Source organism: Acanthopagrus latus, chromosome 11, assembly GCF_904848185.1.
Source record: "Acanthopagrus latus isolate v.2019 chromosome 11, fAcaLat1.1, whole genome shotgun sequence".
Taxonomy (NCBI): Eukaryota; Metazoa; Chordata; class Actinopteri; order Spariformes; family Sparidae; genus Acanthopagrus; species Acanthopagrus latus.
The window spans coordinates 14,710,316-14,733,494 of NC_051049.1; the positions used below are offsets into that span (position 1 = coordinate 14,710,316).

Below are 23,179 nucleotides of genomic sequence, written 5' to 3' on the forward strand. Positions count from 1 at the left end.
AAGACTTTAAACTTCGTCCTGATTTGTCCTCGAGAAATTGATGGGAAGAGCTGAAAATCATATTCTCTGTCTTTTTCCTTCACTCTCTCTTTTCCCCTCCCTCCCTCCTCGTCTCTCTCTCCCAGGGCTGCTCTGCTAAGTGGCAGATTAATGCTGATATGATGTCCTGCCATCCCACTTAATGGACCTTGGCGTCATTATTTCCTGTTGTATGAGTAATCCATGCCCGGGCTGGTGAGAGGGCGGGCAGAAAACAAACCACAGAACCAATATGGACATTGAAACTCGTTGTAATGATTTCACATTATTGAGAAACGATCATTTGGTGGTCTGCTGACAAGGAAAACACACTGCTCCGCACGGGGACGAGCGTAGACACGAACAATTGTCTCAAGAGGAAAGTAATGTTCTTATATGGACGTCGCATGAGAGGGGCACCAACACTCGTGTCACATGAGTCTGATTTCTCCAAATTCATAACGTCCTGCAATCACAAGATCATCCGACACAAAAATTCACAAGGTCACATTGATGTTGCCTAAAACAAACTTAAAAAAAAAAAAAAAAAGCATGACTGCGTGCACACTACAGTGAAGACCCACACAGACACCCACACACACACACACACACACACACAATGCATGAGCTGTTCAGTGTCCTCATTTCTTTCCAGTGCTCCTGGGAATGTCCTGAATCAGACCAGCCTTTGCTCCCGACCCCCGGCCACAGAAAAACACTTTCTCTGTGCGACCACACAAAAGGTGCAGTCAGTGTGTGAGTGGGTAAGTACCACGGATTAATGAGAGATTAGCTACCTAGCAGTAAGTAAGCAATTTCTGTGTAGCATGCCTATGTAAGTGGCCTCCCCCCTGCAGTTTGTTGCCCCTTCCCATTCTCAGAGGATGCTGTCATTTTCTCACCACACTGGCAGGTTGCTCAAACACTCGCAACACTGCAGTGTTTAAACCGCTCAACGTCAAGGTCACAATCACAAAATACCAGAGATCTACTGTAAGAGGGAGTGCCTTCTGTAATGGGAACTTTGCTCGAGTCTCCACACAGACACCACCAATCAGCACACAATGGTGGTCTTTTTAACCAAGACCTATGGAGCAAGTCTTCTGAGTCATTCACTCTTTAAAACACCACCCGCAATAATCCCTTTGTTAATAAGCAGAAGCTTGGAAAACTACAAGGTCCTGCTTGATGGAGAGGCAAAATCTACTTTTTTTTTAGCTTGCAGGTTACATTTCGTTGGATCCTGGCCCCATTTTACAGTGTGCGTTGCTGCTTCAGAAGAATATCAAATACCGCTGTCATCTAGAAAAACTGTGATTAACCCAAGGTAATGGTACGTTTCATGTGGTCGCCTTTCGGGGAAACATCAGATGGTATGTTAGCGAGTGGGGAAGGATGTTGGTGAACACGAGTAAACACAATGTGAATCAAGCTTTGAAACATTACCTTGTCTGTAAGCAGTTCTGCCTGAGTCACGTCAGTTAGATTTTCATCAGCGATAACGGTTGTTTAATAAAGGATACTCCCATGATCACACGCTACTTTACTGCTTCGCAAAAAAATCTTTGTTTGACCGAGTCAGATATACACACTGTGCTTTTACGTCTATTATTTTTATATTGTTAAATGTTACACAATTGTTTTATTATCACTGATGTGTTCATGTATAAGCAGCATTTTATTTTGTAGTCAGCCAAAGTGGAGCAAATCTTAACTACTGGGTTCATATGAAAAGAAATGTATCATATTTGTAAGCCTTTTTTCTGTACATAAAATCACAAATTTAGTGAAGTAAATCAAATTTAATGGAGGTTTAATGGTTCGTGGACGGTTGCTAGTGATTCAATAAGAAAAATGCAAGATATAAGATAGTTATTTATGACTGAAACTTGTATATTCAGTCTGATGGTGTCTCATCTTGACCTGGCACTGATGGATTCGGTGTATGTATTGAGATGATGGCTGCCTCTCAATATAATATATGACCATGCTTCCCCTCTCCTCTCCTGCTGATTTACAGTGATCTGTGGCCATGGGTCTGGTCGAGGCAATATCTCCACGGATTTCTTTATGTATCGGCAATTGATTTACCAATCATTTTCATTATGGCCGGTGGAAATAAGACAAAGGGAAAGGGAGATCATAGTGTATGACAGCTGAGCTGCAGCCACTGAGACCGTGAGCCTATTTGGTTGCGCAGGGCAACAGTCAGATAATGGATGACGAGGCCTCTTGGAGCCAGCCGTTCCATTAGGTTTTGTTAATGCGGTCAGAGGAGGTTGGCGTGGCTCATCCGCCTTCATATCCACTTTCAGAGACGCTCACTCATGCTGGCCGGTGGATCTCTCTCTCTCCCTCATTTGCTCGCTCCATTGTCTTGCTTTCTACCCTGAACTTCCTCCTACAGTACATCCCTGTTTTGTATTCTCTACTCTCTCAGTCTTTATTTCTCCCCCCTTCTCTGAGAGCGCTTGAGTGGATCCATTTTGTGCTGCTGCTTTAGATTAGTTGGCGGTTTTCTTACAGTATCATCCAGCCGTTGCACAAGAGCAAAAGGTACATTTTGTCTCTGAATTACCACGCTGAGGGATTTGCGGTGGATTCTCACTTTTGCAACTCAGAATTCTTCGAAGCTTATTTTCAAATCTGTGTGCCTCTCTAGTGCTTTACAAGCACATCCGTGCAGCATGTGTGGCAAACTGGGAAGTCCAGGCTTGTGAAAGACGTACTAGTGTCATGACCGACTGTCAGGACAGTGTGTGTACATTTAGAGGGAGGGACAGAGGAGAAATTCATGAATGGAGACATGTGTGTCAGTGTGTGTGTGTGTGTGTGTGTTTGTGTGTGGCAATCACTTTCTAATGCTGGGAATGTAAGCATCATGCTGGGAGAGGATCTTGTTTAATGCTTTCCTGTCTTGCTCTCTCTGTGTCTGCCCATTAGGGCTGGATTACCAACCCTGCAAAGTGGCCCCATACTTCCAGAGGACTTAAAGTCTCAGGTTCACTGCATGTCTATTGGTCTTTGGTAATTTGATTAAATGCCATTTTGTTTGCACCACTAAACTATAATATGAATTAAGTCCTGCAACATCCTGACAACCTGCAGTGTCAGCTAATTGTGTGGCCCTGTGTTGTAGAGAGATCCTGGGTCAGAATATAGTTTTAAGACACTTACTGTTTAATATATTGTGGTCATGCTGTTCATATTACTAAATAAAGTTGTGTCTAATTCAGTCTATTTATCTTTTATGTTTAGGTAGCATATAATTGTAATTGTTTTGGTTGGTTGGTCGGATTTCATCAAAAAGGAATTTCCACAAAACTTGGATAAAGGATGAATCTCGGCCCAGAATGGACCCCACTGACTCTTTGGTGCCGATCCGATTAAAGGGACAAATCCAGGAATGTTTTCTCACTTTCTTTAATGTTGCCAGATAGTGGGTTTTAGGCATAATCAGGGGTATTTATTTGGCTGGTATCTATTATTTCAAAAGATTTAGTGGGACTCTGCAATTAGGTTAACCAACTGAACACCCTTCGTCTCACCCTCCCCTATGGCTGGTAGCTACAAATCCAAAAAGCGCAAGATGCTCTCTCAAGAGCCAGAGTTTAAGTCTGTCCTTTCTGGGCCACTGTAGCAACATGCTGGTGCAACCAAGCCCTCAGACAGGGCACCAGAATTTTGTAGTGTCCAAACCATGTAATTACAACGTCACGTGATGCACCGGGGCCTTTGTTTCACTGTCATAATTTGAGCCATTCAGCGGAATAGAATTTGGAAAGCCTAGAAGAGCCGCACAATTACATCATTTAATCTCAACATTCAAATTTGCAATGACTTGCTCCTTCAGATGATTATACACTCATAAAAATCTTTTAATTGATATTCCATTTATTCCAACAGAGCTGTCTAAATCCTACACACTGGACTGTTTAGGACACTGTGCTGTCTTCTGTTGTTGGTTACACAATGGTAGACAAAAGAAACTTTGCTGAGGAGCCACAACACATGTTCCTCCATATCTTCATATCCAATAGATTAAAGCAGCATGATTGTCTGTTGGCCATTTGGGGGCAGCAGAATGAGCTGTAAGCACAACACTGACATGACATATCAGGACCATGTAAACGATGCTGATGAGAGCAGTGAGACCAAAATCAAAACAATCTGCTGAAAGATGCTAAAATGCTCAGTGGAGCTGTGGGGAACCGCAGAGTTAGGCGATAACTTTCTGTGGGTTTGGCACGGCAAGCAACTCCGTCTACATTACACGTAGAAATTTGATTCAGTGAAAGTATAAAAGCGTTGACCGTTGTAGCCAGTAATTACATAAAACATGCAAAGGCAACAAAAAGTTTATTTGTGATGGACTATGTTTACCTGTTTATATCAGTGACAATTTATTCTAAAAGTTTCCTCCATCCCTCTGAAAGTGATATTTACACTTTGAGTCAACACTGCCTCTGACCTTCCCCTCATCGTCTTGGCGTCCCCACCAGAGCGACCCTGATTTCTCCTCGACCGAGTAGGCCTTGCGTTCCTCGCCTGTACCTCCCTGTCATGTTTTCATCCGCCCGGCTGGTGCATCACAATGGACGCCTGTGCCTGCCGAGCTCCCACTGACCTTCTCCCTCACCCAGCTTCTCTCTCTCTCTCCCCCAGCTGGGCGGGAAGCTGCCTCTCTGGCAGCCTAATAAATACAAAAACAAATTGCGGCAGGTTAGAAGTATGCAGCGTGGGCCGGAGCTGTTAATGTAATGAACTTGGCTTCATGGAAATACGAGGCAATTAAACTCCCACGGTGCCTCCCTCTGGCCCAGACAGACAGACTGGGGGGGGGGGGGACCCTGAGAGAGAGAGAGAGAGAGAGAGAGAGAGAGAGAGAGAGAAAAATGTGAGTTTGACAGAGAGAATAGAGCCATTTAGCCGGCCCACAGGAGTAGGAAGTGTGCTGACTGTGATTGAGCCTAAACACCAATTAGTCATGAGGCCGCCTCGTCCAGGGGTCAGGTCCAGCCCACAGGAGCACTGTCCGACCATCGCTCAGCCTCCTGCTGTTTGTTTTGGTTGTTTGCCGGCCTGATTGGCCTGATTGCTGACTGATTGCCAGCAAGGTTCACAGTTGTTCAGATGCAGAGACGGAAACAAGACTCAAGTGTTGTGTGTGTTCACATAGTCAGAGCTCGATGTCTGATCAAATGTTATCGCCGCAGTGGGCCGTTGCTTGTCTGACCATACGCTGAAAAGAAAAATACTTTATGACGCTACTTCTGTTATTATCCTGTTCTCACTACCTGATTATAAAACCCACAGCAGGATGTATCCAAACCATGTAGGTGAAGAGCATTTTAATGTTCATACTTTGCCCTTAAAGGAAAAGTATGAGGCCCATTTGGTTTCTTGCCTCATATTGATCAGTGGTGTCCAATATGAAGATGGAGCCAGCAGCTAGTTAGTCTTGCTTAGAATAAAGCCTGAAAACCAGGGGAAACCTTGTCTGGCTCTGTCCAAAGGAAACAAAATCTGCCCATCAGCACCATTTTATGGAGAGTTATGTGAACTTTTTCTTGGCTGGCTGCAGTGACTTCCTGGAGTCACTGTGGGTTAGCCAAACATCCATTGGGAACCCCAAGAAGTCACTGAACAAGACCAATGCTGGCACATTACTCCCCACAAAACCACCAGTGGTTGTTTTGACACTCCAGTTTTTGTATGGATTAACCAAATGAGATATAACGTGCTAGTTAGCAGTGTTGCAGACAAGACCGGCTAAAACCGAGACAAAGTCATGACAAAGACCAATGTGTAATGAGACTGAGAAAAAACCAAGACCACCACGATTCCCACTTTTCCAATACGCATTAAAATGTGGAACATGCAAACCTTAGTCAGCCCTGAAACTAATCTACTACTAAATCTACATTTGCATGAAAACACTCACAGAAGACAAATGACAATTCCTCTTCATTCCCCTTCTTGACTCATCTTGGTCATACTTCCCGAGTTTGGTTGGGTTCAGCCGAGGTAGCTGTTGATTTGGTTGTAGAAAACATTGTGGTTTGGCTTGAAATAACAGCATTAAAAATGTCACAACTTTGCTTACATGATTTTGCTTAAAAAATAAAAATAAAAATAAGATTATCAACTCAGTGTGAAGGAATACAAATTTTGATTTTAGGTCAAATATGTCTATGTATTTTTTTGCAGAGACATCTACAGAAGTTAGCACACTGACCAGCTAGCCTCCACAGTCCAATGCTTCTGTGTTAGCAGTGTAAAACCAACACCCCCCCATGAGCTAACGGGAACTGCCGTTAGCAGCAGTTAGCAGTTACTGTGGTGATATGCTGCCTTCTATTTGTTTTGAGTGTGAATTCAACAGGTTGCCAAGTTCTTACATTTTGCACTTTTCAGACAGATGTGACGTAACTCAAGTAAGTTAAAAACAAGTACCAATAAAAGTGATCACAAACAAGAGTGAGCAAGTTAAAAAAAACTGTCACGTGACTTCCTCCTCTGCTGCCATAGTAATTACTTTGGCCACCAGAGGTCACTGCCTAACAACATCCATCAATATTGGGCATAAAAGGGTTTCACAGGCGACCTCAGTAGTTGTTTTCCTAATGACTCTCTTATCAGCCACTTTTCACTCTTTGTGCTAAGTAGTTGCTTTCTCCAGCCATGGAGAGTATGTGTGGGTATGAGTTATCCCTCTTCCACAGGCTTTAGATCCACTAAACAGATCTCAAATCAGGATCCAGAATGAGAGGTGGATCAGCCCTGTCAGGGAAGCCTGATCCTTGGGCTTTTGCCACATCTGGTTTGTAATTAGCTGTGCTGCTGTGAGGATGATGCAGAGGCTTGAGCGGACTGTTGGAGGCTTTATATTTATGAGGGAGGTCCAATATCTGCCAGCAGCCCATCACAGTCTGGTTGTTCCAGTGTGGTTTCTGCCTCCTGAGCCACACTGTCTGAGATATTCTATATCATTCTCTCTTGGATGCATTGTTTGTTATGAATATAAATATCGGCCTGCATTCGCCAGATGCACGAGCGTGTGGGAGGGAGAAGGAGGGGCGACGTGATTGAAATTCTAGCAAACCTTCAGGAAGTAATCTGGACCGGGGCACGCAGGAGAGAGGGAATGGTTTCCGTCTGCTTCTGTTTGCTATCGCGCTGAGATTTGTGTGAAATGAGACTTTCTTGCCACATGGCTCTCTCTCTCCCTCTCTCTGAATGTCTCAGCACTGACCCACAGTTTATCGATCTAGCTGCACACATGATATCAGCATTGGGCGTTAACCTGATCCCGCCACACAAACACAGAACATCTGTGCTGCTGACTCTCCTAAAGCCAACTGACCACCTCAGTGAGACACTGTATTCACCGGCAGCATAAAGGCTATTTGGTCTGAAGGAGCTCAAAAGCCGCTGGCTTTGAAGCAACCAGGAAGCTGTTCTCTCACTCAGCACAGATAACACTCGGGCCTTAACCCAAACTCCGATCCATCTGCTCGCTGCACACAGGAAATTAAGAAAACGTGAGGAAATGAGTCAGGAGAGCAAAGAGTGTGAAGTTCAAACCAGAGCTGATGTGGTGTTTGAGTGAATCATGTCTTATTTTACACATAATAATCACAATATATCTGCGCTTTATATTTTCTGAAGTGTTGATAGAAGAGTATTCTTTTATTTCATTGCACTACCTCTGTCGCCTCATTGCACAATTTATACTGTTTACGACATAAGCAGACGTTTACACACACTTACTGTGTGCACTGTCATGGTCTCTGCCAGTTGTAACACACAACTACCTCATTTCCAAATGCTACTGTACAGAACAGCTCTAAACATTTACAAATCGTGTTCTTCATTTTATAATATTGTTCTTTACCATGTTTGTTCAGTTTTTTCCGTTTGTCCTTGTTGCTAACTGTATTCGTACTTCTGTGTTGCATAAGAGCAACATAAATTGGAGTCATATTTAGTATATGTGTAAATATACTGGGCCAATAAAGATGATTCTGATACTGATCCTACAATAAGAACAGATAAACATAAAGCAATGACAATAGTATAATATATAATATAAAGGGTCTACACAACCCAAAATACCTCCAACAATGTACAATGTAGCAGAAAAATCCACAATCTTACTCAATGCAGGTTGGTCAGACTCAGATGTGACGGTGGGTGTTCATTCCACCAGTAGGTCCAGCTCTGCAATTCCAGAACTACTGATGTCTTTGTGCTACATAAGTAAATTGACATACCTACTGCACAAGCCCGCTTCACAGAATGAGTTCCCCGTATTTCGTCTCCTCTTTCCCATAAACATTTCTTGGATGGTTTTGATTTTGATGTTGTATTTTCCACAGTTCGGCCAAACAATAGATTCCTTATAAAGTGGGTCTTGCAATACTTCGCTTACAATTCAAACATATAAAATCCATCAGTTTCACCAGAACAATAATCACACGTTAACATTCTTATGCTACTACATTACAATAATCAAATTAAATGATAGGAGTCACTCTGTAATCATTCAGATCACACTGTGTGTTAATAATCATCTCGCCTCAGGGGATATGAGCTGTGTTTTAAAGTATGCAGGGCGATAGTGATGCTCCTCTCTCCTTATGGCTGAATCCCAGATGAGGTTGTGTTGAGGGCCTGACAGCAGCCGATTCATCATCGCTCACAGATCATCCATCACCAGCGGCAGGCAGAGGAGCAGCAACAGCGCTGGAGCGTATGGGGAGCACTCTGCTCAAACTGCCCCACTGGCTTCCCAACATGTGTTTCAGGGAGCTTCCTGTAGCACAGCGCAGCGATAACTTCAGCCTGTGCAATGCCCAAGTGTTGAAGTGATAGATTAAGGAAAAACAGAAAATAGGCAGAGGTTAGAGGAAATCTAATAATGTCATCACACCAGCAGAAAGTTCAAGTGCAATCGAAATCCAGGGTGTGAGAAATGAATCATAAAGTCACAGTTTATAGAGCTGAGATTTCTGGAATGTGGTTCAGTTTCCGTCCGAGTTTCGATTGTGTAACTTCACTAACTTTGGATCCAACAACATAAGAAGGAAAGTTTTTGGAAGAGGAATTGTATTTATTGATCATGTAGCCCTTTTGTTCTTTGGATGTTATTCACCATTATAGTTCTTTATTGGAGAAAAAAAAAAAAAACGCTTGAAAAGTTTAGTGACTTTGCCCCTCAGTGAGGTTCAAAAGGCCTTTTCCCCAGAGGTCATACTTCTATGAGACATGCACCAGGTTTCACCCACCAACCTCTATATTTTCTCCTCTTCCAAATCCGTTGAATCTGTTGTGAATCTCCGCTGTGAGCTGGTTTCAGTGCAACAACGTGGTTGGCTGATACGGTTCCCCGTCCCACCATTATGAAGCAATAAAATACATTTGCTTTTTTTTGGCGGGGGGGCTCGGCATATTCGTATACAACAGACTGTTCTATTCAAATAACTGTAAGTGGTTTGACTCCTCTCTTATACTGTCTCAGACACAGTACTAGTAACATTTCGCATATAAATAGAAACAAGACAGCTCGTGCTAGCAGCTCTGTGAGACTGTGCTAAGTCACAGCAGTGCTTTGAGCTCAAATGTGAATGTCGCCATGCTAACATGCTCACGATGATAATAATAACACATTGATGTTGAACCAGGTTTAACTTACTTAAACATACCAGCATTTGCAATTCACAATGTGCTGCTGAGCGAACGCCTTTAGTTTTGCAGGTATTTCAACAAATAATTGGAAAAAACGTGAGCTGATGAGGGCACTTTATGACAAAATATAGGAATCACCAGTTTATTCAAAATCAAAGTGAGGAGAACAGGAGTGTCTGTAGGTTATTAGATTTTATGGCGAGCCGTCCAACAGTTGCTCAACCTTTCACTCAAATACACAAGTGTTAACTTCTAAACGGTGATCATTAACGTCAGAACGCTCCATAAATGTCTCTACAGAACTTCATGGCAATCCATCAAGAAGCTGTTGAGCTATTTTATTTTTGGACCAAAGTGGTAGACGGAGCATCACTGCCACCCCCAGAGCCATCCCTCTAAAAGAGCATGGCAATGTCCATATTCACGCATGCATGTGTTTTACATCTTGTTTGTATAATATACAGAATATATCAAATATATATAAATTTATACATATCCTGTATGTGTGTGTCCCGGGCGTACTTCCCTGCCACCTGTCTGGCTGTCCGCTGCGTCCCCGCCTTTGATGCTGGGCGGTGGTGTGTCATCCAGATGTGGCAGCGGAGGAGCGAAGAGTTCAGTTAGTCCCTGGAGATTTTCCCCCCTGAGCCCCTCGCACAGGCAGGGCTGCTGGGAAAAACCATACAGCCGACATATGTGTGTGTCTTGACTCTTGACTTGGTAGTGGTAGGGAAACCTTTTTGGATTCTCTCCTGTGGTTCATTATCTTGTCTCTCACCATCTCTCTCTGGGCCTCCTTCTATCTTTGTATCCTGGTTTAAGAGTTATTTCTTCATGCTGCCCGTTATCAACACCTCTTTTTTCATATAGTTGTCATTAGTAACATTCATAATGCCCGGGGCCATGTTGCTGTGCATGTCGCCTCACTTTCCGTCCTGGAAATGAAACACTAAAATCTAACTGAACCTTGTTATTGTTATTAGTTTCACCTGTGCTTCTCGTGCTAGGACAAATCGAAATGGAACCACTGAACGAATCAGAAAGAGGTCTCGTAAAATGTGAAAAAGGTGTGTAATCTGTCGCATTAGGTGGAGCGGAGAAGAGAGCGTATTTGAAAAATGAACGCACGTTCGTTATAAGCCGTGCTACAGATGGCGTTGTGCTCGAGAAGTATGGGAAAGAACAGAGCCAGGACTCTAACGGAGCGCCCTCCAGGCAGCATGCATCACACACAATCCCTCTCTTTAACAGCTTACAGCTAAAAGTGCCCCAGCTTTAGGGAACATATGTGTCTATTTTAACTAAAAAGAGTTGTGCGAGAGTGTGTATCTGTGTTTGTGAGTGTGTATGTGTGTGTGTGTGTGTGTGTGTTGGCTTGTAGTTTAGTTGCTTTCTCTCACTATATCTGACTAACAATTGAGGGCAGCTGCAGAGAGGGTGTTCGAACGGTCACCAAAGTCACCGACGCTACAAAAAGTGCAGCAATGAGTGTATGATGTGCCTCTACAGCAGGCGAGACTGCCCCCGGCTATGTGATCTGAGTTCAAGCTCTGTCTCGGCAAGCCTCTGCCATGCTTCAAGTGCCCTTGAGCAACAAACTGAATCAAATGCTCTCACCTCCGGTGGTTAGGGAGAGGTGAAAGAAAAGAAATTCAGATAAATATCTCGAAGCCTGTGAAGCCTCAGTCTCACAGAGGCTGACACGCAGATGCGCAGAAATACAAGGATAAAGGGAAAGATCTACATTTTTGCATTGAGAAAGAAAAACAGGAGCGATTTAGATTTGAAAACCGTCTTTCATCAGTGTCGTTTTTCATCTGCGGCCATGTTGCTGCCCTGTGTGAAGAGGCGAGCTCTGGTTCGGTCTGGAAACAGGATGTGGGCAGGAGAGCTGGGCATTTGCCACATGCCATGGAGCCTCTGGAGCTCATTTGCATAGGTTATGTGTGTGTGTGTGTGTGTGTGTGTGCGTGTGTTTGGTTTGTAGCAATGAAATCCTTGTGTGCGCTGTGTGTCTGTGTAGTTGTCGATTGTCAGTTTGTGCGTGCGTATACTTCCAAATGTTGAGTTCTTGCCTCCCTATGTTTGGTGAAATGCATGTGTGTGTTTGTGTGTGTGTCTCTGCGTGTGCATCAATGTGTGTGTGCATCAATGTGTGTCTGTGTATGCGCTTGTTCCCTCCCCCCTATTTCTTGCGTAGGCTTCTTTTCCCGGCACAGCACCATGCATGGCATCCCCGCTGGCACTGTCTTCAGCCCACCCTGGAAAAGTAAAAGACAGGCAGCCAGGCTGTCTATCTCCCTCCGTCTGTCATCGGCTTCACCTCTCGATCTTTCCGCTCTGACAGCGTGTGGTTCGATATCAAAACATGAAGACAGTCAGGACAGGGGCGAGATCCTGCAGACAATATTTACCTTAACAAGTGAATAAATCATGTTCAAAAAATGCTCATTTAGCAACGGAAGGCAAAAAAACATGCAGTCTGTTTGATTACAGAATGTAGATGTGAGACTTTAATCAGCTTTAAGCCACAACAAGTAGACACTGAGAAGTGTCACACTCATACTTTTATTATTTAATTACATGATCATATGAAAGGAAAGGTCTTTATCTTAGCTAGCATATAAAGAAACACTTTAAAGGACAAGTTCACCCAAAAATGACAACTCAACTTTTCCAGAGCGTTTAAATTATTAATTGCTGTCTGGATGTTAGGAGGTTTTTCTGCAAATATAAAAATAAATAAATGCAAAATAAATAAAACGCCACTTCCAACTCTAGCTTTTAAACAAGTAGCCATCTATGTCAGCTGTTTAGGTGAATGCTGCCACAATGTTTCACTGTGAAGCGCCAGAAACATTTTGTCAACTACAAAACGTCACCGGACTTTGGGGCTGAGTAGATGTTGACTGAACTTACCCTTGAAAACGTCTTCGACGCAAAAATGTTCAAACCGAACATAACAATAACAACCCAAAGACATGGAAATGGCTTAGCTTCGATTGTCGCTTCAAGAATTTTCACAATTACCTGAATAAAAAGCCAACCCCTCTTCCAGTATGAAACTAACACCACTCAGCTGAAGTCACATTGGATTAGGTTTGCAAATGGAAAATGTTAATACAGAAGCATTTTCTTCCTTCAAACAACGCTGCATCATTCAAACAGTGCGTGACTTTGTTTATACACTATAACATAGTAGCACGTAACAAAACAGGATTCATTGCATGCAGTGAAACCACTCTGCCTGGTGTTTGAGTGAATGTTTGGTTTTAGTCACTGAAAATGAAGGTATGATCCCAGTCGGTCACCCTGCCTCTCTGCTTTATCCTGGCTCAGTGTGCTGGAAAGTCTGAATGATTCAGACCAGTTTAAACAAACAAATAAGCCCGGAGGGAAAATATGAGAAATACAGGCAAACATCAGCACCTCGGCTTGAGAAATGAGTCCTGATCGCAGCCTTGAAAGATGGCTTGTTTTGTGCTGAGACGGCAGCACCTACATGATCTATGATTAATGTTGTCATGCCACGTCTGTTTTCATCTTGTGAAGCTTTGCTCTCATAAGTGCTGATTAATTTTCTGTAGTTTTCAGAGTGGGCAGTTATTTCTTGCAGTCAGGCTCTATTTGCCCGAGGTTTGAGATATCCATCTGTGAGATTGCTCAGCACTTTGAATAAGTCCGGTGCTGCAAACATTGAAGGCTGTTGCCCTGGTTTGCAAACCCCCCAGCCAATAAGCTATTCGTAGGCGGTATTAAGAATGTGCACACAATCTCTCCGTGCCAGTGGCAGGAAAACGGTGACAGAAAAATTACCTCAAAACTGAAAAAACAAAGCTCAGAAATAATAACTCTACAACTGGCAACTATTAAAAACAGCCATATTGGTCGTGTGTGCAAGCAGGTAAGTGTGACCCATATTTACTATTAATGTTAGGAGGCGACCTCTAGTGGTTGTAGTAATTATGACATTATCAAAGGAGGAAATCAGGTGATGAAGCAGAGAAGGGGTGATGCAGCAAACGGCTAAAACAACACAGGACCTCCACCCAGTAAACCTCCGCTCATGTCCTGCTTAAAACCAAAAGTTAACTGGGAGTTATTTTAACTTAGTTAATGTACTTAACTTTCATCAGGAAGGTAATGTAACTTGTATGTAAAATATGTGACTATTTAACCCAACTCCAGTCTCTTCTTGAACCTAACAAAAAGACATTTTGGTGCCTAAACCTGAGCAAAAACTGCTTTTCACAACATTAACCACGTTAAGACAAAGTGTGACATGTCCAGCTGTTGTTGAGTTAAAATGAAGACAGATTCACCGACTACATTGCTCATGTCTCGCCTAAAATATCGTTGGAACAAATTTCAGTTTAATAATTTTGCTATAAAAGAGTACGTTTCCAAACGAGCCGCCATGTTGATCAATTTTGAAATCACGGAGCAGAAAGCCCACGAGTGTCATGTGTTGGTCGAACATGCATAGGTTGGAAGTGGTTCAAGCCCTGTGGACACATGCCATCACAGTCATATGTGTCGTTTTGAGAATCAATGGCCATCAGTGACGTCATTTATTGAGGACATGTTCATTTGAGTTGCAATCACCTGATGATTCACTTTCCTTTTATCTCTGTTTTTGGTCTCCACCAGCTCCTGAGAGAAGTGTCTAATGCTGTTAAATGCTCCACTATATTCCCCAGCTAGTAGCCAGCCAACTTTCACTGCCAGTACAGGGTGCGTGGGCTGTCCGAGCTTTTTGTTTGTTTGTTGAAAATGAAAACAATGATCTGAAAGACAGTGAAACACATCAAGTTGGAAAATATTTCTGTTTTGTAATATAAAAATATAAATTCATGCAGCTTTAAAGGTGCAACATGTAAGAATTATAGTACATTGAAAAACAAACAAACAAAAATCAACAAGATGTAAAGAAATAACAGCCATACTAACAACTTTATGTCACGTGCATCTACTATATGTATTGTGTTGCAGAGATAGCTACTGAAGTTAGCAGGCTAACTAGCTAGAAGTCTCTCTAACAACGCTCCCCTGGTGGAGCTAATAGGACCAAAGCTAACTGAGCTAAATTAGCTTTCAAGCTAACGGCGGCCTCCGTTAGCAGCAGTTGGCATTCACCTCTGTTACATCTCAGAGACACAACTTATAACCACATTAAACCTACATTATCTGCATGTCTTCCTAATTTGCCGTGCCTGTAGCAGGTCGTGTGTTCAGAGAGACTCGAGCATCAGAAGCCACCTTTGCTGTTGAGAAAGTAGTGGACCCATCCTGAAAGAAGACACTGAAGTCTAATTTCGTGCGGCGCTGTGAGTTATGAGATGGACAGACGGCTCCAAGAACATTGCAGGGGCTGCAGTTCTCGTCCCCCAAACTGCTTTTATAAGATATTATCTGACTTCAAAGAGAACACAAGAGTTTAATTAATGAATGTTATGTCTGGACATGTAATACTCTTTGATATACAGTCTAATCTCAGTTGCTGCCCTCTAATCAGTTTAGATTTACAGCAGGGAGCAGCAGTTGGAGCCACTGGCGGCCATGACTGTACCTCAGAGCGGCATCATTTGGACGTCCCTGCTCCTTTACTGTAAGTGTTTTGTTTTTGACTTTGCTGTTCGCATATTCTGCGGCACATTAATAGCATTAGATTTGACTTTTTAACAAAGTGAAGTCATTTCACACAGCATTTTCGCACAGGGTTCAGCAGTTTTTGAAGGCACTTCAGCAGGACAGGAAAGCTGTTTTGGACACACTGTTGTGGGGATAAAATTCGTGACATTCTACTTCCAAAACGCTTTCTCCGCTGGGCCTCCTGTCACTTTCCTGTGTCAAACTTAAAGGCCAAGTCCAAAACTGCTGCATCGTGCCTGCAGATGGAACACTGTCAGGCTTTGTTGACAGAGTGTTTTACTGGGCTGAACATATTGATGCCTGGGCTTTTGAGACACAAAGTGGATGTGACTGTGCAACCTCTTAAAGTTTACATAGTCAAGTATTTCTGTGCTGAAAAATCCTTTTTTCTAAGAGAAATTACATACATGGTTTAATAAATTGACCTTAGTTTAATTGATCAGTTGCTCAATGAGCAGATTGTCCAGTCATAAGTTAGCAATCACAACAACGTCTGCCTTCCAAAAACTAAATACAAGAGTAGTTATGTATATAATGGCTCAAACTTTGCGTTCATCTGCACTAATGTATGCTGCAATCGTTATTAATCTTGCTAACTAGCTTACTGAAGGAATGGGTGACACAAGTGTTACCTCCAAAGTGAAGGAGCACATCATTAACTAACAACATTTTTTGTGTCGTTGTAGGTTAGGTTTAAAAAGGAACCCTACATCCACAATGTAGTGTGGAAGCCGATCATGATGCTACTACATAGGCTGTATTAGAACACAGGCCAACGTTAGTAGTTCAGTTGAGTTCTTTGTTCGAAATCAAAGTTATTTGTAGAATATGGAATTTGAAGGTGGCTTTAAAAACAAAGTGCGCATCATATCCCCAGTGTGACAACTACTGCTCTTTGCTAGCTATCCTTGGCTGTAGCTAGCTACCATTAGCTAGTTAGTTCACTGCTCAATTCACCGTGGTGCCAGTGCTCCTAGACTTTGAGGTGTCACCATCTTACCACATTTCTCACGTTACTTGATGAATTGAGGATTTATTTTGAGTAAACCAGAGGTGAGATGGAAAGAAAAACCAAGACTGTGCTACTGAGTTTTATTATATCATTATAATAATAATGAGATACGATAGTTCATGGACTATCACTTCTTGCTTCTACAAAGTGGTATTACAAAACAGGATGGGCTGGAGCTAGCTGGTTAGCATGCTGACTTCAGTAGCTTTTTCCTGGGACCTGTTAGCTTTAACCTCAGTAATTTATCGATACACTATCAACTGCGCATTTATGACCTCTTTTACAAAGTTCCTGATTTAAAATGAACCTGCTTGACAAGGTAAAAAGTCAATCAGAGACAATGTTTTAAGACAACTAAATGAATGTTAGCTTAAATAGCTAACTAGCTGCAGCTAATCAACTATGCTGAATCCTTGCCTGAGGCCTGTTGGCTTGAGCCCCAATTTTATATGAATACAATATCAAGTAGACTACACATTTATGAACTATTTGATGAAGTGCTTGCTTAAAAACAATTCGCTATATACAGTGAAAAGTCAGCCAGACACAAAGCGTTTATCAAAATCATGGAGCAAACTTTAGTTTAATTAGCTAGCTATCTGCAGATGAGTTTAGCTGACGCAAATGAATTAAAAACCTGTTTTGAAAAAACAGTGTTTAAAAGAAAAAAATAAACAGTTTCAAATGGTAAATCTGAAATTGTTTTAATTTAATCTTAAAAGGCTATCTGCTGAGCAATAGTAGCTACAGTAAAACTAGCTAGTAACTAGCAACATGCAGCCAGTTTGAGTCGTGATATATTTTGAAAATATGTATGTTGTTGAGGTTGTGAACTAAGTGGTCAAATGTTTTGTCTGCCTATTGTTGTTTAATTGCTTCTCCTGCAGAGGCCCAGTAGACCATTAGCTCCGTAATAGCGGGTAAACATCTGAGACAATCACAAGGCAAACAGAGAAACACAATCGATGCCTCTCAGCCTCCGGAAATATGATCCTGCTGCACCTGGACTCCTTCAGAGCACCTCAGCACCTTTATGAAAGAGCCAAATAAGAGACAGTGTCCCTTTAAGGGATAATTCACAGTGGAAGAAGAAAAGCTGCAAAGAAGGAAGGAGAGGAGGTGTGTGTGTGTGTGTGTGTGTGTGTGTGTGTGTGTGTGTGTGTGTGTGTGTGTGTACGTGTACATGTCAAACTGATAGACACTTGTGAGAGAGAGACAGAGGAAGAGAGTGAGAGAGAGAGAGAGAGAGAGAAAGGAGGGACAGACAGATAAGGAGAAAGAGAGACAAAGACAGAGAGACACAACATTGCATTAGGCACTAAGAGCCATTCCTCGCTCGCTAAAGGCTAATGCAATTGCCACAATAAGAGTGTCTCAGCGGAGGCTGTAAAAAAAGAAAAACTAGAGAGGGGAGTGAAAGAGGAGAGGCAGGGAGAGAGGGAGGGAAGGAAGAATGGAGGGAGGTATAGAGAGGAGGGAGAGAGGGAGGAGAACTGGCAGCTCTGCCTCCAGACTCTCATATGGGCAGTGGATCTCTTGGGACAACTGGTTGAAAGTCTCTCTCTGTCTCCACTGTTACTCCTGGCTGTGTGAGTGGCTGAGTGGGTTGGTGCTCTGCTGTGTCTCCAGAGTGATTTATCAGGTTTGCAGGGAGGAGACAGAGGGAGAGAGGGGGAAACAACTCCGGTAGCAGGGCAGGCAGCAGTTACCAGCCTGCTGGCTGGCTGGGTGTGTTAACTCCACATCTGACCTCTATGGGAACAGAGCAGCCTCCACTCCTCTCCTCCCCTCCTGGCAGACTGTGGGAACAAGGGGGGGGGAACAGATCTTCACTTTACCCCCTCTCTCTCTGCTTCTCGCTGGGCTGTCAGAGTCTGGGAAGTGGCCCTGGACATGACGAGAGAGGACAGCAGCTTTGGCAGCGAGACCTCAGTGGGAGACCCGGGCTCTGAGGATTGCACTGCCGACTGTTTCTTGGATCTGAAATGGCACAGTGGACACAGTCGCGCTGTCAGTCAGGCAGCCGTGCAGTTGTCTAGTCAGTCATTAGTCAGTCAGATGTTCAGTTAGTCAGCCAGTAAATTGGTCAGAGGGGTCCTCCCTGTAGGGTCAACTCTTCCACTTTGTGCATATCCTCATCTGAACTCTGAGAGGTGACTCAGACTTACCGGGTAGCACAAACGGACCTGTGGGCATGGTGAGTGGCAAACACCCCTCTCAGTTTCTCACATGCTTTTTCTCACACATTTTTTTCCTTTGACTCTTTTCCTTCTGTGGGTGTTGTGTTCCATTTCCCAATTTTATTAGTGTTGCTCTGTTGTGTGCTTCTCCTTAGTTTCCCATCCATTTTTTTTGTCCTCTGGCAGCTGACTTGTGACAAACACAACATGAGACAACAGATACGATCAAAGCCTCGCTCTGATGTTATGGAGTTTGTTCAGTTGTCGTGGTCTAGCTTTGATCTTTCCGTGATGGCACTTGGGAGGACAGCGCATCTGTTTGTATGACAAACAAGTAGTTGGTTTTGCAGCTTTTGTTGGCTCACCACAGATATTTCAAATGGGTGGTTAATCTCGTTGTTTATGAGGGTCGAATGAAAAATAAATCTTTATTTACTCTAGGCTACTTTAGAGCGTAACGTAGCGGAATTTTGTTAAGCCAAACCAATAAAAACCTTGTAAAAGTGGAATGAACCTGCATTTGATTTTGATCTCTGTGAAAAAGAAAACAGATAATATTTCACACACACACAGACGCACAGGCACACACACACACACACACACACACACACACACACACACACACACACACACACACACACACACACACACACACACACACACCTGCATGACTCCTGGCTGCTGTACCAGCACTTTCTCTCTGCAAACTCATGACTGTGGGGGGTTTTGTACAATGCCATAATCTCACCACTGTTTGGAAAAGGAGTCTGATGTGATAAACTAACCCCTAAAGTCAAGTGCAAGGAACATTTTTGGACAAATAGTTCAAATATTTGAGCGCGCTCCAAGGCTTTATCTGTGTCTGCTAAATCAGTGGAGTCGCTCCCATGTGTAAGAGACATGTGACACAAGGGCAAGACTAATGCTTTAAGACAAGTTTGTACTTCTGGAAATACAGCATGTTTTATTTCAAATGCAGCGATATAAAGGACAAAGCAACAACCCCGTAACAGTGAAACATCAAGGATTCTGTGTATCTGCATTGAGTGATAATTTGGTGTTAATACAAATAAATAAAGACTATCTTTTAGCTTATTTTTGTGTTTTTTTTTTCGGCAGATAAGGTGTTTGAAAATGCAAACTTCGACTCGAGCTAAAGAGCTAAAATAAAAGACTGGCGGTTGACCAAGGCTAAACATTTGACTTCCTCACGAGTCGGACATCTAAACAAAAGCCAACACTGAATATAACGAATGAATAATCGCTCAAATTTGTCAAGTGGCCAGAAGTATAATGCCAGTGGGATGCACGTATTGCTGCATGTATGAGAAGTTTAAAAAGGTAATTCATAGAAACGAGTTAGCTGTAGCAATTTGACTAACCGATGTCACGTTTGACGCTTTATTTCTGCTCATTTTGGGGGAGTTTTTCTGCCCCCTGGTGGTCCGATATCACTCAATTCGGCTTTAAAATCAGAACTCTGCTTCACAACAGTCCAAACTCTGCATATTCGCTCTCTGCGGCAGATGCTGACATGGGCGTTGTCTTGAGAACAATGAACAGATGTTTGCTGTTTGGGTTCGGCTGCTAATTTTGCTGTCGTCGATAAGAGTTATGTTAGCGTGAGTGCATGTCTCCATGCGGTGCATGTGCACCTGTGTGACTCCACAGTAGTTTATGTGTGTGTGCAGCCACATGGCCTTCTCCTCTCTCATGGTTTGCCCTGCACTTTGTGTGTTCGCTGGTTCCCCTCAGATCAACTGTGGAGTGTTTAAGTGCACAGGACAGCATGGTCTCCCTCAGCCCTTTCAGCCCGGCCATGCGTCTACCACAGAGAATTTCTGTCTGAGCCGAGGCAATTACAGCACACATCCAAAGCCATCTTAGCCAGGGACCGAATGAAGGAGCCTTTGATAGGCCCCGACTGATGCGTATTTACTTTTTACGACCAACCAAGTAGTAAACAGCTTGCCTTGTTGGCGCTGAAGCGAGACTTTAAATACAGGCCTGTTCACACACAAACACAAACACAAATAGACAAATACTTTTCAAGAAATCACGAGAAACCCATATAGCCATCTCGTCACATCTCCACCAGCGCACCACAGACGTATCATATGTCTGAGTGACGCTGCCAGCTTGATTTTTGTTTGCAAGCGACTGATTTCATAATCAGGTTTGTCGAGCTATGCCTGGCTGTGGCTGGCTGTTTTTTTTTTTTTTCCTTCTTTTTTTTTTTTTTCAGAGCTGCAGACACAGCAGCAGTAGCCTCCAATTGAAGCCATGTGTGGTGGAAAAACAGGCCTCAGTTTGTGGAGAGATTGCATGCTTGGAGTGGGAGGGAGCCTGCCGGTTACAGAGGTCACAATCCGAACACGCCAACTCCTTTTGGCCTTCTCACACGCCATGCTGACGGATGCATCTCAATAGTCAGTCAGGAATCCCTCCCAATCCTCCTTCACCCCCCCCCTTATCTGAATTAAATATGATGCATCACCAGATCCTGCTGCAGCTCTCACCTGCTCTTTTTAAAATTCAATTTTGCAACTTTTGTGGCACCACTTTTGGATTCATGCACAACAAATACAGGCGAGAAGGGAAGAACTCCTGGTGAGCTTTTGTTCTCATAGGTGGTGCCTGAAACTGCCAGGACGCCGAGTTCAGGGTGTGTCACAAATAGGAAAAAAAAAAAAAAAGTGGTTGGTTTAGTTGCATCTGCTGTGAGACTTTACTAGTGTTAGCTCTACTGAAAGCAGCACTGGTAGAGTCCAGTGTCCTCGGATGAACCCAGCAGTCCAGTGTTATTGTGTCTGTGTTTATTTCCATCACAGCTACGTCACTTCACAATCTTCTTTATCGTTCATACTTTCACCATCTCTTGTGTGTCGCTCTCTCCGTTCTCTATGCCTCTGTTTTCTTCTCAGGTTCTCTCTGAGAGTCTTTCCCCCCCTCGTCAAAATCTTATCAGCTTAGCCACAGCTATTAGCTAATAGCTGAGATAGCCTCTACTATCAGATTCAGAGATAGCCTATACCCGGCTTTAATGCAGCTGTGCCATTTCCCCTCATGGATTGTAATGGATTATGTTCCTGTCAGCGCGGGAGGCTGGATCACTTTTTCATTTCTCCATTGTCCCTATAAGAGGTGAGTCAGTGCCTCTCTAAAGATAACGCTCAAATGATTTAGCATCAAGTACTTTTTAACATAAAAAAAAATCCCCAAATCTGTTTAGTCTCATATGTCTTATTCCATCACATTTCTAAGAAAAGGTCTGTAATGATTGATTTTGCATGAAATTACATCCAACAAATTGCATCAAGATTATATGCAAAGTGGATTATTATCAATGGGACATGAGAAAAGGCTCCTGCTCCCTTCATCAGTTGCATGTGGGGGTCGCTTTATCTGGACTGAGTGATCTAATGAGCTAAATAATGAAGCTGGGGCCCAAAAAGCACTGGTAATTACTTTTTAATGCTCATGGGCTCCTTAGTTACCTGCAGAGGTGTGACTGGTTGAGACAGGGGTCTCGTTCTATTTCTCTGATCAATTCACCGTGTCCAAAGTAAAATATGAAGGTATACAAAATCTCAGTGCAGTTTCTTCCTGATCGAATGGTAAGCTGGAAATGTCAAAGTCCACACCAACAGACCACCTCCTCTACCCAACAGAAAACACTGCTCCTGAAATGCCTTGTCAGTAGTCCCGCCTTTAATTCTGTGACTTAGTGACATCACTCTATGCCACCATATCACACACTTGCGCAATATTTTGCCTAGACAGTAATTTGGCACGTAAGAATTGAATGCGCACAGCTGCTCTGTTGTTTGTACTGGTGCTGGGTCAGACATGCGTGAGCTGACCAAACAGAGGTAACAGGGTTTTCAGGATGGGAGCCTTAAAGAGACAGAAGTGTTTTATACAGAGGGGAAATGTAGCCGTATGAGAAAACAGACATGATTTTTGAGCATGTGAAACTATTCTATAAGTACAATATGTCTCCTTTAAACATTTTCAGGCGATTGTTTCAATTCGTGCCACCCAGGGGGAAATCGCACCCAATCGTGACTTTTCATTAACTTCATTTGCAATTTCCTTAAAATTCACTTCATCTTGTGTCTGACAACAATAAGAGATGCGATAAACTCTGCTTACTCACCTCCCAGTCTGAACTGTTACTGTGTGAAATGGGAGCGCTTGTCAGAAATGTTCCTCTCCTACTCTGACATTATAATATGAGAAGTACTTTGAAGCATACTGACTCCTTTAAGGTGGGAGTATACTTGAAATGATCTGAGTAGTACCTAGGACGTGGAAAACTAAAGTGTTTGCGGGCTTCACTTGAAGGCAGGGTGAAAAGCGTGCTGTTACAGATGGAGGTAGACGTGATAATTGTTTAAATATGGAGCTACTGCTGTCTGTTTTTTACATTTTTGATAGATTTTTATCAAAACGTGATAGAGATCATTGTCTAAGAATAACACACCTGTCCAACAATGGTTAAGAGGGCGTGAATACTGGACTGTCAGTGTTGGAAAGTTACAGAAATGATCAGGAGAGGGTTTCAGACACCGCTCGATAATCCCTTGACGTCTGGTATGAAGGGTTCACTGTTCAAACCCGCTCC

At 43.0% G+C, this 23,179-nt stretch overlaps 3 long non-coding RNA genes across 6 annotated transcripts; 2 read left to right on the top strand and 1 right to left on the bottom strand.

Annotated features, from left to right (window-relative positions):
- The first annotated feature begins 158 nt into the window (after nt 1-158).
- On the top strand, nt 159-3,256 carry LOC119028876. The gene is made up of 2 exons (XR_005077831.1): nt 159-782; nt 1,237-3,256. It is a non-coding gene; the product is annotated as an uncharacterized LOC119028876 (long non-coding RNA).
- Nucleotides 3,257-14,314: 11,058 nt separating this feature from the next.
- On the bottom strand, nt 14,315-16,084 carry LOC119028053. 4 transcript variants are annotated; one of them, XR_005077557.1, is made up of 4 exons: nt 15,966-16,084; nt 15,278-15,353; nt 14,891-15,124; nt 14,315-14,495 (listed from the first exon to the last, which is right to left on the bottom strand). It is a non-coding gene; the product is annotated as an uncharacterized LOC119028053 (long non-coding RNA). The 4 variants fall into 4 exon arrangements; XR_005077559.1 differs by having other exon boundaries at nt 15,993-16,059; XR_005077558.1 differs by lacking the exon at nt 15,278-15,353 and having other exon boundaries at nt 15,993-16,078.
- Nucleotides 16,085-16,231: 147 nt separating this feature from the next.
- Nucleotides 16,232-18,998, top strand: LOC119028054. The gene is made up of 2 exons (XR_005077561.1): nt 16,232-16,413; nt 17,260-18,998. It is a non-coding gene; the product is annotated as an uncharacterized LOC119028054 (long non-coding RNA).
- Nucleotides 18,999-23,179: the final 4,181 nt, after the last annotated feature.